This window comes from Ictidomys tridecemlineatus, chromosome 2, assembly GCF_052094955.1.
Source record: "Ictidomys tridecemlineatus isolate mIctTri1 chromosome 2, mIctTri1.hap1, whole genome shotgun sequence".
Classification (NCBI taxonomy): domain Eukaryota; kingdom Metazoa; phylum Chordata; class Mammalia; order Rodentia; family Sciuridae; genus Ictidomys; species Ictidomys tridecemlineatus.
Window position 1 is genome coordinate 44,267,198 of NC_135478.1, and position 13,990 is coordinate 44,281,187.

At 42.3% G+C, this 13,990-nt stretch overlaps 1 protein-coding gene across 3 annotated transcripts in view; it reads left to right on the forward strand.

Annotated features, from left to right (window-relative positions):
• Arhgef3 (Rho guanine nucleotide exchange factor 3) overlaps positions 1-13,990 on the forward strand; it is a 311,883-nt gene that overhangs the window by 10,553 nt on the left and 287,340 nt on the right. The window contains exon 1 of one of the 3 annotated variants that reach the window (XM_005317224.5): positions 2,581-2,791. The exons of the other annotated variants lie outside the window; for them this stretch is intronic. The gene's annotated coding sequence lies outside the window, so the exon portion shown is untranslated. Of the gene's footprint in view, positions 1-2,580; positions 2,792-13,990 lie in introns of those variants that run through there. 3 annotated transcript variants of the gene reach the window in all.

A 13,990-nucleotide genomic window follows, 5' to 3' on the forward strand; every position in this document is an offset into this window, starting at 1 on the left:
GTAGACTCCCTTTACTTAAGCTGTTAGTAGTACAGGCATTTCATAGAGATTTTATTTCCAGTCTCTAGTGAGGGGTATGTGTGTATGGAAAGTTAGGGGGAATACACAATGATGTAAACCCTGTCCCCAAACAAGGAAATGTGTTACAGAGCTGAGGTTTGGCACCTCCACTCTTGCCTAGTCTCAGAAGGTGCAGCTTAGCTGACCTTGGGTAACCTCTCTCCATGACACATCTCCCAAGGGGGTGTGAAAGACTGCAGCTCTCCAACATGGATTTAATTTTACAAAAGCTCTGTGTAGTTGTAACTCATGTGGTTTTCTTAACAGATCACTCATATTTCTTGTGTTCTGGCCTGGGCGGGGCCTCACTAATCTTTGGCCAGCATTGTGAGTCAGAAAATATTTAAATGACCACCCAAGTCCATTTGAAGAAAGAGTTGGCAAGTTAATTGAAGGAGATGCAGAGATTCTTAAGCAGCACTGCTGTAAACCAGTGGCAGAAATGATAGAAATGTTAGCAGCTCTGTTTTATAATGATAGTAGATAGCACTATCTATTGTGAGAACAAACATATTATCTATTAGATAATAAAGATGTTGCTACTAAATTTTATTGCGCAGTTACTATGTGGAAAAGTCTACTAGCTTTTCACACTTTTTTTTTTTTATGTGACCCAGCATAAGAAAAAAATGTGGACTGTAATCCAGGGTATGTGTGTAAGTATATGCACATATCTGAAATAAAAGTTTAATAAAATGGTACTTATGTGTAGTGTCTTCTGATAACTTTTTGATACATTAGTCTATTTCTGCTTTTTTGTTATTTAAAGTTTATTTTTTTAGTTGTAGGTGGACACAGTGCCTTTATTTTATTTATTTATTTTTATGTGGTGCTGAGGATCAAACCCATTGCCTCACCTGCACTAGGTGAATGTTTAACCACTGAGCCACAACCCCAATCCCTGTTTTGTTATTTTAAATAATGGTTGTTTGGCCCACTGAGTTTATTTCACTAATGGATCACAACCTACTCTTTGAAAAACACTGTGCAGGGCAGTTCCCTGTGTGCTTTATGTATATTATCTCATGTAATCTTCACAACATCCTCATGGGGCATAAAATTTCATTTTATGAATGGAAAAACTGAGACAGAGGTAGCTTACAGGGTCACATAGTCAGTGAGCGATAGAGCTGGGATTTGAACCTAGAAAAGCTGAGTCCTATTAAGAGTTCGTGGTAGCCAGGTGCAGTGGTGTGTGTCTATACTCCCAGCAACTCAGGAGGCTTAGGCAGGAGAATTGCAAGTTTGAGGCCAGCCTCAGCAACTTAATGAGACCTTGTCTCAAAACAAAAATTAAAAGGCCTGAGGATTTAGCTCAGTGGTTCAATCCCCAGTAAGTCACATACCTATCTCCTGTAGCAATTAAGGAATAGGATATAATTCAGTATCTAATGATTTGTTATATTGTAAAAACTAGCCACAGAAATGCTACAAAATCAATATCACTTGTTTGATCTAAGATTGCATTAAAAATATAATCACTATGATTGATTTGCTTAATAGATGTTATTCTTCCCAGGTTGCTAAATTTTGTGGGTTTTTATTTTTATCTTTTTATTCCTCTGATGACTTGAAATTTTATGCAAGTACAGGTTCTTCAGGATGATTCTACTAGGCAATCACTTGTTTTGGGTGTGAATTAGGGTTTGGAGAGAATTAGAACTATTATGATGTCTAAATTTGTATCTATCTATCTATCTATCTATCTATCTATCTATCTATCTTATTGGCTATTCATTAAGAGATATACTTTAAAGAATTGGTGCATGTAATTGTGGAGGTCTAGGGAGGATAGACTAGCAGCCTGGAGACTAGGGGAGAGTTGTAGTCATTGTACGAAGGTGGCCCACTGGCAAGGTTCTTCTTGCCTGGGGAGGTCAGTCATTTTCTCTTAAACTTTTAACTGAAACAAGTCCACCCATCAAACCATGGAGAGTAATCTGCTTTACTATACGTCTTCTCATTTAAATGTTGATCTTATCTAAAAAATACCTTTCACAGAAACATCTAGAATGATGTTTGATCAAATATATGGTCACTATGGTTTAACCCAGTTGACACATAAAATTTACCATCTTAGAGAGTAAGATACTGTTATGAATTTGATCAGAAGAAAGGAAAAAGGGGTTGGAAGCATGAGTGATGTTACAGATTAGGGAAGGTTTGAAAAGAACCCCTTCCCTCCCATTTGACTGATTGCAAAATGAGTCTGTCCCTGGTTCCTTGGCGGTTAGAGACATGTGCTGCATCATGGTATTTTGTTTAGCAGTGGATCACATACACCACCCTGGTCCCCTGAGATGGTAATGGAGCTGAGAAGTTCCTGTCGCCTAGTGATGTGGTAGCCATGGTAATGTTGTAGCACAACATATGCCTCACGTTTGTGGTGATGCTGGTGTGAACAGATGTGCTGTGCTGCCAGTTGTGTAAGAGGGTAGCATGTGCGATTATATACAGCACTACTGGATTATGCATTTACTATACTATTTCTTGTTATTTTAGATTTTATAAAAAGTTTAGCCAGATGTTGTGGTGCACCTGTAGTCCCATCTACACAGGAGGCTGAGGCAAGAGGATCAATTAAACCCAAGAGGTCGAGACCAGCCTGAGAAACGTGAGATCCTGTCTCAAACAAATAGTTTACTGTAAAACATCACGTGGTATCTTACTGAGTCTCTTGATTGCATCAAGAGGCTGAATCCAGTGATTGACCTGTACCATTGAAGTTTGTGTAAGTATATACTGATGTTCACTCAATGAGGAAGTTGTCTAACAGTGCAATTCTCAGACTGTATCCCCACTGTTAAGTTACGTATGACTATGTAGGTGGACAGCATGTGTTTGCATTTTTGAGGTGGAAGGTGCAGGTTTTCTTGCTCTGAGTTGAGTTGAAAGGTTTTTTTTTTTTTTTTTCTTTCCTGTCACATTTCTCTATATGAGAGACCCGAGAATTCATGGCCCTAAGTAGAAGGAGCCATATGTCTGCAGTGAATTCAGTGGCAGTGGATGGTGTGTGCTATGCTACATTTGTGTCTCAGCCAAAATGTGGATGACCTTACTTCTCCTGGGCCTCAAACTCCCACAGAGCTGTGGTTACCCATAGATCACTGGTCATAGGAACTGTTGGTATCTGGGGCTGTCTGAGAGGGAATTCAGTCTGTAAAAGAACAGACTTTCAGAAACTTAAAACTTTATTATAGCTTTTAGTTTAGTTTTATTGAGGTAAAATTCATATATCATAAAACTGACCTTTTTAAAGAGTACAGTTCATAGGGACAGAGCTCAGTGGTGGAGCACTTGCCTAACATGTGCAGGGCCCTGAATTCAATTTCTGGTACTGCAAATAAACTAACAAAACTTTCTCTTGAGGGCTGGGAGTGTGGCTCAGTGGCAGAGTGCTTGCTTAGCACATGTGAGGCACGGGGTTTGATCCTTAGCACTGCATAAAAAAATAAGCAAATAAAAAAAGGCATGCTGTCCATCTACAACAACTACAAAAAATTTAAAAACAAAACAAAACTTTCTCTTGAAGTGTATAATCAAGTAGCATTTAGCACATTCACAAGGTTGTACAACCATCGCTGCTGTGCCAGGACGTTTTATTTCAAATATAATTTAAATATTCAAGAACATTGTCTTCAGCGAATGAACATGCTGTTTGTTTATTTCAGTTGAAAGCAGAAGCAACAACAAAAAAATCCTTTCCTTATTTTTTCCCTATTTATGCCCTTATTTTCTTCAGTTTGGAGCAAAACTCCTTAAAAGAATTCTGTGCATTTGTTACTCTAGTTTTTTGCCTTCTATTGTCTACCACTTAAAATTGTGATAAGATACATATGACTGTCAAATTTACCATAAACTAGGTGTGTAGGTGAGGACTGTTAAGTATATTCACACTGTTGTGCAACCAATCTCCGGAAACTTTTCATCTCATGAAACAGGAACTCTGTATCCATTGAGCAATAGCTCCAATGCCCCCATCCCCCACCCCCTGGTACACACTGCACTGTTCTACTCTTCATCTCTATGAATTGCACTACTTCAGGTGCCTCATCTGAGTGGAATTGTATAGTATTTATCCTTCTGTGACTGGCCTACTGGCTTATTTCACTTATTAGTGTCATGCTTTCAGGCCATGTTGTAGCATGGTCAGAATCGCCTTCTTTTTTAAGGCTGAAAAATATTCCATCAAATATGTATATCATTTTGTTTATCCATTCTTTTTCTATTGATGGACACTTGGGTTGCTTCTACCTTTAGGCTGCTGTGAATAATGCTGCCATTCTCTTCTCTTTTGAATCCATTATTTCCCTCAGGGTTATTCCCCTTTCCTGGTCCCTTGCTGAGATTCCCAGAGATGGCTACATTATTTATTCCAATGGCCCAATCTCTGATGCCATCTGATTAGGCCATCAACAGTGTTGGGTGCAGCTGGTCATGTTTTCTTCTTGAAACCCTTCCTTCCACTGGCTTCAAGGACCTCTCACTGTCCTGGTCCTCGTCCCACATCTCAGTTAATGTGAGTTCTGTCCTTCTGGTTGATCACACCCACAAACTGGGCCATCATCTTTGACTTGTGTGTCTCTCATCTTCACACTTATCAAAAGACCCTGCTGTGTCTATTGTCAAAGCACATCTAGCATGTGGCTGCTGCTTGCCTTCCCTGTTCCTAGCGCCGTTCTCCCCTTTCACCTAATAACTGTGTGGTGGTCTCTTTGCTGGTCCCCGAGCCTCTGCCCTTAGATCCTTTCAGCTCTTTCTCAAGTCAAAGCCAGCTCTCAAAAAGAGTTGGGCAGGTTACCACTTTTCTGGTCAAAGCCCTCAAATAGCTCTTATTTACTTTCACAAAAGCCCTGAGCCCTCGCAGTGGCCATAGAGCCAATGTAATCTGGCCAGGTTTCCTGTCTAACTCTGCTCTTAGTTTGCTCTTCCCCTCATGACCCTGCTCCAACCACAGCAGCCTCAGTGCTGCTCCTCTGGCTGGACACCTCAGGGCCACTGCTCTTGTGGCTCCTCTTGCCTGAGATGCTCTTCTCCCAATGTCTGCATAACTGGGTCAGCCCTCCCTGGTCATCATATCTAAACACTCACTACTTTATCTAATACTCCCCTCTGCCTTCCCCGCTTTATTTTGTTCTCCATATTACTGTCCTTCCTAGTACCTCACCTGGCTCAGACAATGTTTGTTAGACCAGAAAGTTTGGCAATTCTTGCCTGCATTTTAAAACTTATGAATTATTTACATAAGTGTATGCATATATGTGGATGTACATGCATGTGTGTGTTTATATTTTACACACACACACACACACACACACCTGGCTTTACACACACACACACACACACACACACACACACACACACACACACCTGGCTTTCCAACTAGATGTTATTGAATAAGGTTTCCCCTCTCCCACCGAAGTTGCTACATAGTCTTCATAATTGTTATTTGTTAAACAGCTACAAAATGTTTCACTGAGTAGATGTTGCAACTTTACTTAACCTTGTTTTGTTCCCTCCTACTGGGCAGCTTCCAGTTTGGGGCTATTGTAGATGGCAAGGCTGTGCTAGGCACTTGCCCTGCCTTGCTCCCCTCTTTTGGCAGAAGCCCCATTCTCCTGAGCCTGAGCAGGGCTATGGCCCAGGCTGGGCCTGTCATGGTTCCCCACCCTCTGTGATGATCAGTCCAGGGCTGGTTATAGGCCCAGGCAGTGCAGGCTGTGGGCTTCCTCAAGCTCATGTTAACTTGCTCAGAAGTCATGGAAAGATGCTTAGAGACACCAGGTAGTGAGGATAGGCCCAGCATGTGGAATGGTGACAGCATGAGGGGAGGGTTGGTCTTTGGATCCGGGGACTGTGTGAGCTGATCCAGTGACCTTCCAACAAATCCCGTTTCTCACCATAGAGTTTAATTTTTTACTGTAAGAAATGAGTCTAGACTAATCTAATCAGTGGAGCCTCCCTCCCCCACTCCCTTGAGCTGTTCTCAGTCCAGAGCAAGGAAAGCCTCCCCAAGGGCACCATCAGGATGAGGGAATGTACACAGACAGAACAACCACATTCTCAGTGGAGAACTGGTGTCACACCTGCTACTGGCACTGCCAGAGGGGGTAACCTCTCTATATGAAATGGGGCTGAACATAATCACACCCTACCTCTGGGAGTAGTTCTGAAGACTAAGTGAATTAATGAGCCAAAGCCTTAGAAGACTATAATGCAGAGGGAGAGAGCACTCCTTGATCATCGGCTGTGGCGGCTGCTCCTGTTATGGTGCCAGAATCCTAAAAGTATGAAAGAAGCCAAACATGGAAGTACCTCAAGGTCCAGTAAGTCCACTTCTAGGCATATACCCAAGAAAATTGAAAGCAGGGGCCCAAGTGGATGTGTATACACCCATATCCACAGTGACATTATACACAATAGTCACAAGATGGAAGTAGCCCAAGCTCCCATCAATGAATGAATGAACAAATAAAATGTGGTATGAACATATGGCAAAATGTTAATCTTAAAGAAGTTTCTGATACCTGCTACAACATTAATGAGATGTGAAGATCATTCTCAGTGAAATAAGCCAGACAGAAAGGGGCGGATTCACTTACATGAGGCACCTGGGACTAGGCAAATTCAGACAGAACAGTGGAAGTTACCAGGGGCTTGGGAACTGAGGGGACAAGGGAATTACTGCTTAATGGGCATCGAGTTTCCATTTGGGAAGATGAAAAAGTTCTAGAAGTGGATGGAGGTGATAGTTTTGCAACATTGTGAATACCACTGAATTATATACATTCAAAAGTGGCTAAAGTGGTACATTTTATGTATATTTGCCACAATTTTTAAAAAGAATAAGGGAGTTAGAGGGTACGAATGGGTTGTGGATACTACAGTGATGCTCTTGGACTTTTCCTTTATGCATTGGACTTAAGTCAGAATGGAGCCCCCAGAGAAGAAATAGCCACAGGCCAAAAGAGAACTTTTGGGGTTAGTGTTGTCAACTATTCCTGAGACCCAGAGTTCCCCCTAGGGTCTGGAACTGCACAGGATCTGGAGTACAGGCATAGTGACTCTGTGGGCAGGGCAGCCTGAACTCAGATCACAAGGGTGCAACCCAGGACCAGAGTCCATGTGAGTCATAGCTCACCTCTCAGGGAACAAAGGGATATGGTAGGGAGGGATTGGGTTGTGACTCAGGCCGTACTGCAGTGCTAAGCTTCCTCCAGGCACCTGCATTCCCTGGTTCTGGTTTCTTCTCCACCATGGTGTGGACTGGTGAACCTTCTTCTTGTGGCTTCTCTGCTGAACCTAGGGTCTGTCCCAAGTTCTTTCATACCTCCTCTTTGAAAACACAAATAGCAGTAGTTATATCGACTGAGCATTTGCTTTGTCGGGTTTTGTGCATCCCTCTGAAGCCTACTCCCACCTGGTGGGGCATCTTCCCATCTTGCCTTTTCATCAGGGCAAATCCACCAGCAGCAGAGCTGATTTGATCCTGTCACTGACTTAGGAGCCTGGGCTCCTAAGTCATGCATGTGCATGTGTAAAGGATAAAACTCCAAAATGTGACTTATCTGTAGATTGTGGGCTTATAGAGAATGCTCAAGAATTTTCCTTGTACTTTTGAAAAAAGTTAGAAAATATAGGTAACAAAGGTATTTTGTTTGTTTATTTTTTATGTGGTTCTGAGGATTGAACCCAGTGCTTCACATGTGTTAGGCAAGTGCTCTACCACTGAGCCACACCCCCAGCCCAACAAAGGTATCTTACAACCAAAGACTTGGTTGTGCTTTAGCGCTTCAAGCCATTTTGTCATGCTAGCCTTTGGGATTTTGAGGAGTGGATGACATTAACCAAACCCAAGGGTTCTGAGTCTTGCTCTATGTTCTGGATGCTGGGAATATCACAGTTCCTGACACTTTGGTCCAATGTGTGTAAGTCTTCCATGGCATTTTTGAAAGACCAGACTCATTTGAACAAATTACCGTAAATGTTAAAATATATAAAATAGGTGTACTGTAGGTTGCTCCTTGAGGAAGCAAGTGGTAATAATTATTTCCAAGGTGATTTGTTTGTTTGTTTGTTTCTTTTTTCTCTATGCAAAGGCCACCTACCTTGTTGTATGGAAAGAAGCTTGCTCTTTCATGATTTTTATTTGAAAGTGATCATGTGAAATAGTAATCTTTCCTGGGTTTATGGTCATTTTGTTTGATAGAGTAGGAGGCATTCGTTCATTCATTCACACATTCTGCAGGTGTGTATCGAGTGATGTGATGGCTGGAGTTTGCTTTACTGGGCTGGGATATAGAAGAAATAAGATTGGGAATGAGCTGACCAATTGGCTGCCGAAGGTCAACGTGGGGTAATTTGTGTTTTCTAACTTTAATATTTGGAGGAGTACACGCGTGTGTGTTTGTGTGCACGCACACAGTCAAGTCTGATGGGGTCTCCATGGTTCCTTTTCTGCTTGAAACATAATGTGAATCATGTTGTGATAGAAGTATTTCAAGGTAGACCAGTTGCCTTCAACCTTATAGAGGACTTCTCTCTCTCTCTCTTTCTCTCTCTCTCTCTCTCTCTGTCTCTCTTTCTCTCTCTCTAACAGTACCTGGAGGTGCTCTACCACTGAGCTACATGGCTACATCCTCATCCCTCTCACTAAGTTGCTAAGGCTGGCCTTAAACTTGCAATTACCCCTCTTAGTCTCCTGAGTTGCCGGGATTACCATGGTTGTACATGCTCAAGAAGATAACTGAATTCTCCAATGGTTTCTATTTCGGCTTAGAAAAAAAAAATCCAGACTTTTTCTTACTTCTGCTGATGTGCCCTGCCCCTCTGAGATATACCTTATGGTCTCATGGAGGTTCCAGTGATGTCCCAGGCCCTTCCCTTGCTCAGCCTGTGGGTGTGTATACCATTCCTCCTCACCAGAACGCCCCAACCCTTCTCTTCTCAGGGGCAGCTCCTTCCCATGCTCAGGCTTTGACTCACATCTTATGACACAGGCCTTTTCATGAGCACCTCTGCCTGCTCACTTTCTTCCCTTCCATTTTTATTGATCACTTCCCCAGGCTGTGAGCATGGTGAGCTGGGGCTCTGCGTGCCTCCCTGACTCCCAGTCTAGGAAGGACCTAGTGGGTGTTCATCAGATCTCAGCCAGGTGCTGCCTTACATTGTCCCTGTACATGTTCCTACTTTATCATATTACATCTTGAGAGAATTTTGATTTACCTTCAGTTTTCAAAATGGGCTTATGGGAAGACGAAGCTCTATATAGTTGGGAGTGCTTTGTATGTAGTTTGTGTTCCAGCATTCTCTCAAACAATAGGGACTTGCATATCTGAATTCTGTTGTCCTTCAGGGAGTGACGTGAAGCTAGACATTTCTGGAAAGTTTGAAGAACTAGATTGTAGGGGAACCTATATCATCCTCTGGGAGTGATAGACATTGGTCTTTTTGTGTGCCTGGCTTGTAATCGCTGCCAACAGAAATTTACCTTAAAAGTATCAACCAGCTACTTCTACCTCACACCATACACAAAAATCACCCAAAGCTGTTGAGGACCTAAATGAGAAAGGCAAATCCATAGAGCTTCTGGAAGATAATAGAGAAGCATATCTATATGAAATTTTGTGAGGCATAGATACCTTGGGGATTTTTGTTTATTTGTTTGTTTTGGCTTTGTTTTGGTGATGCTGAAGATTGAACCCAGGGCCCTGTACATGCTAAGCACACTCTACCACTGAGCTTCATTCCCAGCCCCATAGGCACAGATGTTTTAAACAAGATACAAAAGTACTACTAGAAAGGGAAAAGCTTCTAAGTGAGGCTTTATTGAAATTAATAACTGGTGTGTAGCTTGGTGAAAGAGCTTGTGTCTTCAGCATGCATGAGACCTTGGGTTCATTCCCTAGCGCCAAATAAATAAGTGGTAGAGCACTTGCCTGGCACATGTGAGGCACTGGGTTTGATCCTCAGTACCACATAAAAGATAAATAAATAAAATAAAGGTATGGTGTCCATCTACAACTAATATATATATATATATTTTAAAGATATCATTAGGGCTGGGGATGTGGCTCAGTGGTACAGCACTCCACTGGCATGTATGAGGCACTGGGTTCGATAACCCAGCACCACATAAAAATAAATAAAATAAATGTGCTGTGTCCATCTACAACTAAAAAAACCAAATTTTTTAAAAAAATTAAAGATATCATTAAGAGAGAAAAGGCAAGCTGAAGTTTGGGAGAAGATACTTATACCTAAGAAAAGCTTCATATCCAGAATATATAAAGAACTTCTACAAACCAATAAGGAAGAGGTAACTTAATTTGGAAAAAAGACAAAAGACTTGAGCAAGTGTATCACCAAGAAATATCCAAACAACCTCTAAACATATGGAAAGATACTTAACTTCAGGAGTCTCCAGAAAAATAACAACAAAATACCACTACATACTCATCAAAATGGGTAAAATGAGAAAGACAATCAAAGTGTGGGTGAAAACTGAAACTCACACATGCTGCTAGTGGGAGTGGGAGTTGGTACAACAAGTTTGGAATTTCATTTTGACAATAACTACCCAAACTAAACATACACTTACCTACACTGTAGCAATTCCACTCTTAGATGCAAACCAAGAGAAATGTGTGAGCACCAAAAGATTTGTACATAAATGCTCATAGAAGCTTTATTCATCATTATCAAAAAATAATGAGGACAACCCAGTCCACCCATGGCCATATGGATAAGCAAATTGTAATGTACTCATGCAATGAAATATAGTCAATGATGAGAAAGGGAACTACTGCTACACACTACAACACAGATGAACACATGACAGTGATGAATGTAAGAAGCCAGGGATGGAGTCCATGCAGCCTGATTTCATGTATACATATTTCATTCAACACAGGCAAAACTATCCATGCTATTAGAAGTCAGGGTCCTGGTTACCTTTGGGTAGGGCTTTAACCAGGAAGGGCCAGAGGAGACTTTCTCTCTAGGGGCTGGCAATGTTTTATGTTTTGATTTGATTGGTAATTACATGGGGGTAAAGAATGCTATAAAGTTGTATACTTAAGATTTGTGCACTTTGGTTTTTGAGGTATATATTGGAAAAAGGATCACAGGAGGCCTTTTACAGAATCCTTGAATTAAGTCCTTTGATTAAGGCTGGAGAGGTGAAACAAAACCAGAGGGCAGGGCAGGCCAGAGAGAAAGGTGAAGTGGAAACTGGTACAAGGCCAGGCATTTCCCTGCTTAAGGGCCCCTCCCTGCCCCAGTTGCTGGCAGCATGATTTCTCCTGGGCACCCCTCCCCACCCTCACTCCCCTCATCCTTATATCCTGTAGCATGTGAGCACTAGCTGCCACTGGTCCCTGGCATGATCCTTGAAGAAAGGCAGCACTGGGAGGGAGTGTGGCCCTTCCTGCTTCTGGTGCTATCTCCAGTAAAGGTGCATCTGTTTGGTGCACCTTCCAGAGTTCCCTGGCCCAGCCTGGATTGAGTGGCAGTCTGTTGGGTAGCCAGTTTTATACAAAGCTTAGGATGAATTGCAGTGGCAGTAGGCATTACAGGATCCAGTGAGGAGACAAACCTACCTCTGCCCAAGCATATCACCCTGCTCCCACACCCTGGGCTGATCCTCAATACAAATTAAAGCCTGTATGTAGATGGTCCTGGGTGGACTTGTCAGATTGCTGGGGCAGATCCCAAGCTGGATAGACCATGGTGCCCTGGGGCATGGTGTGTGATACACATGGTCTCTGGCCATGTGTTTGGGTGTTCTTGCTGGGTATCCTTTCGTGGGAAAAGAACATGCTTCCTTTCCAGGTCTCTGTGCTGGTTGCCACGGAAAAGTATTTGTGCCCTGGTTATGGATCTGAATGTAAGCATGGTGTGGCTTTTTAAAAAATTATTTTATTTATTCATTTATTTATTTTTATGTGGTACTAAGGATCGAACCCAGTGCCTCACACGGGATAGGCAAGCACTCTTCCACTGAGCTGCAGCCCCAGCCCCAGCCCCATGGTGTGGCTTTTATTTATGTTCTTTTACTTTATCTAGAGAAGATGGAAAGCATAGGGTTAAGAGTGTAGGTTCTAGAGCCATAATGGCTGGGTTCTTAGGAACAACAGAGATTGTGGACCCACCTGACATAATGTGCCAGGGACAGGTGCATCTAATGCACATGCACTGTAGAATGTAGAGGTAAGAGACAAGGGAATAAGGAATGGCACACTGGCTGATAGCTTTGGGCAAGCTATGTCTCAATTTCTTGATTGGATGATAGAGGATAAATCTGGATAATGTTAGAACAATGACAGCACTACCCTTTGGGTGTCGTGTGGTTTTAGTGAAATGATGAACATATAGCGTTTAAAAGAGTACCTGCCATAGAGTCAGCCTTCAGTAGGTGTTAGTGGTGGCAGCAGTGATAAAGGGGGCTTAGATGAGCCAGAACAATGAAGTGAAACAGTACTCAGGATGGGCCCAGTGGGTCTGTGTGCTCAGAGCTCCTACAATGGGGCCTGCACATGTAGGGGCTCAATAAATGTTTGCTAGCATTATTATTTTATTATTTCATCATTTGGCTCTTCTCTCCACAGTTATAAAACCAAGAAATGGAAAGGTTTTTAAAAATATTTTTAAATTAGTTGTTGATGGGCTCTATCTATCTATCTGTCTGTCTGTCTGTCTGTCTGTCTGTCTATCTATCTATCTGCAGTGCTGAGAATCGAATCTAGTGCCTTACTTGTTCTGGGCAAGTACTCTACCACTGAGCACAACCCCAGCCCAAGGTTTTTTGTTTGTTTGTTTGTTTTGTTTTGTTTTGTTTTTAAAGTGGTGCATCTCATTGAATGACCAAACCTGATCTGCGTTAATAGGAGGTTACTCATATTACGTAGCAGAAATATTTATAACGTTGGCTGCAGTAATATTTGCATATTTGATTATGAGGGACTCTGTCTGACCCTGTTGGGGTTTATATAACATCCTGTATGTACTTCATATTACCTTTCCAAAGTGCAAGCAGGTTGCTGGGTGTAGTGGTGCAAACCTGTAATCCTAGTGGCTCAGGAGGCTGAGGCAGGAGAATCACAACTTTGAGGCCAGCCTCAGCAATTTAGCAAGGCCCTAAGCAAATTAGTGAGAATCTGTCTCAAAATAAAAAATGAAGGGCTGGGGATGTGGTTAGTAGTAAAGTGTCTCTGGGTTCATTCCCCTCCAAATGCAAGCAGATTATGAATTCTGAAACATGTCTGGCTTCAAGGGTTGAGAAAAGGGATTGTGGACCCACCTGTCATAATTTATTTTTCAGGTAACCATTTTGGCCACTTCTTCCTTTTGCTAATTTGAAAGGATGCTACATTGAGTATCACTGATAGACTTAAAACTGCTGGGTTAAAGCACATGCAGATTTAAAATTGAGGGAGTTATTGGCAAATGACCTTTCAAAGAGATGAATAAAATTAACATTTCCACCAATAGTGTGTGAATGTGAATTTGCTTGCATAATCACTAAGAAAATGGCTTGAGTTACTGTGACCTTCAGTGAACATATGAGACTTGAGACCCTTTCCACTGACATGCACAAATACATACTACTTTCCTTGCTCCTAAGAGTTTCCATGCTGCCCCCATGATGCATGGTTATCCACAGCCATTATATTCCACAGGCTTATATCCATATGGTGGAGTTTGTAGCCTTCCCTTCTCAGTCTGACTCCAGCCTGTCTGCCCAGCAGCTAACTCCCTGGCCTTCCCCCCACTTCCAACTCTGTGGCCCTATCTTCCAGGGAAACAGGAGACCCATCTTGGTTATGTCATCCCCATGAGGTTGCTGCAGGCCCCCAGCAGAGAGGCTCTGAGAATAGCATTTAAGGAAAGAAAACAGCCTGTGGAAAAGCCCCCAAGGCAGACTTGGGAG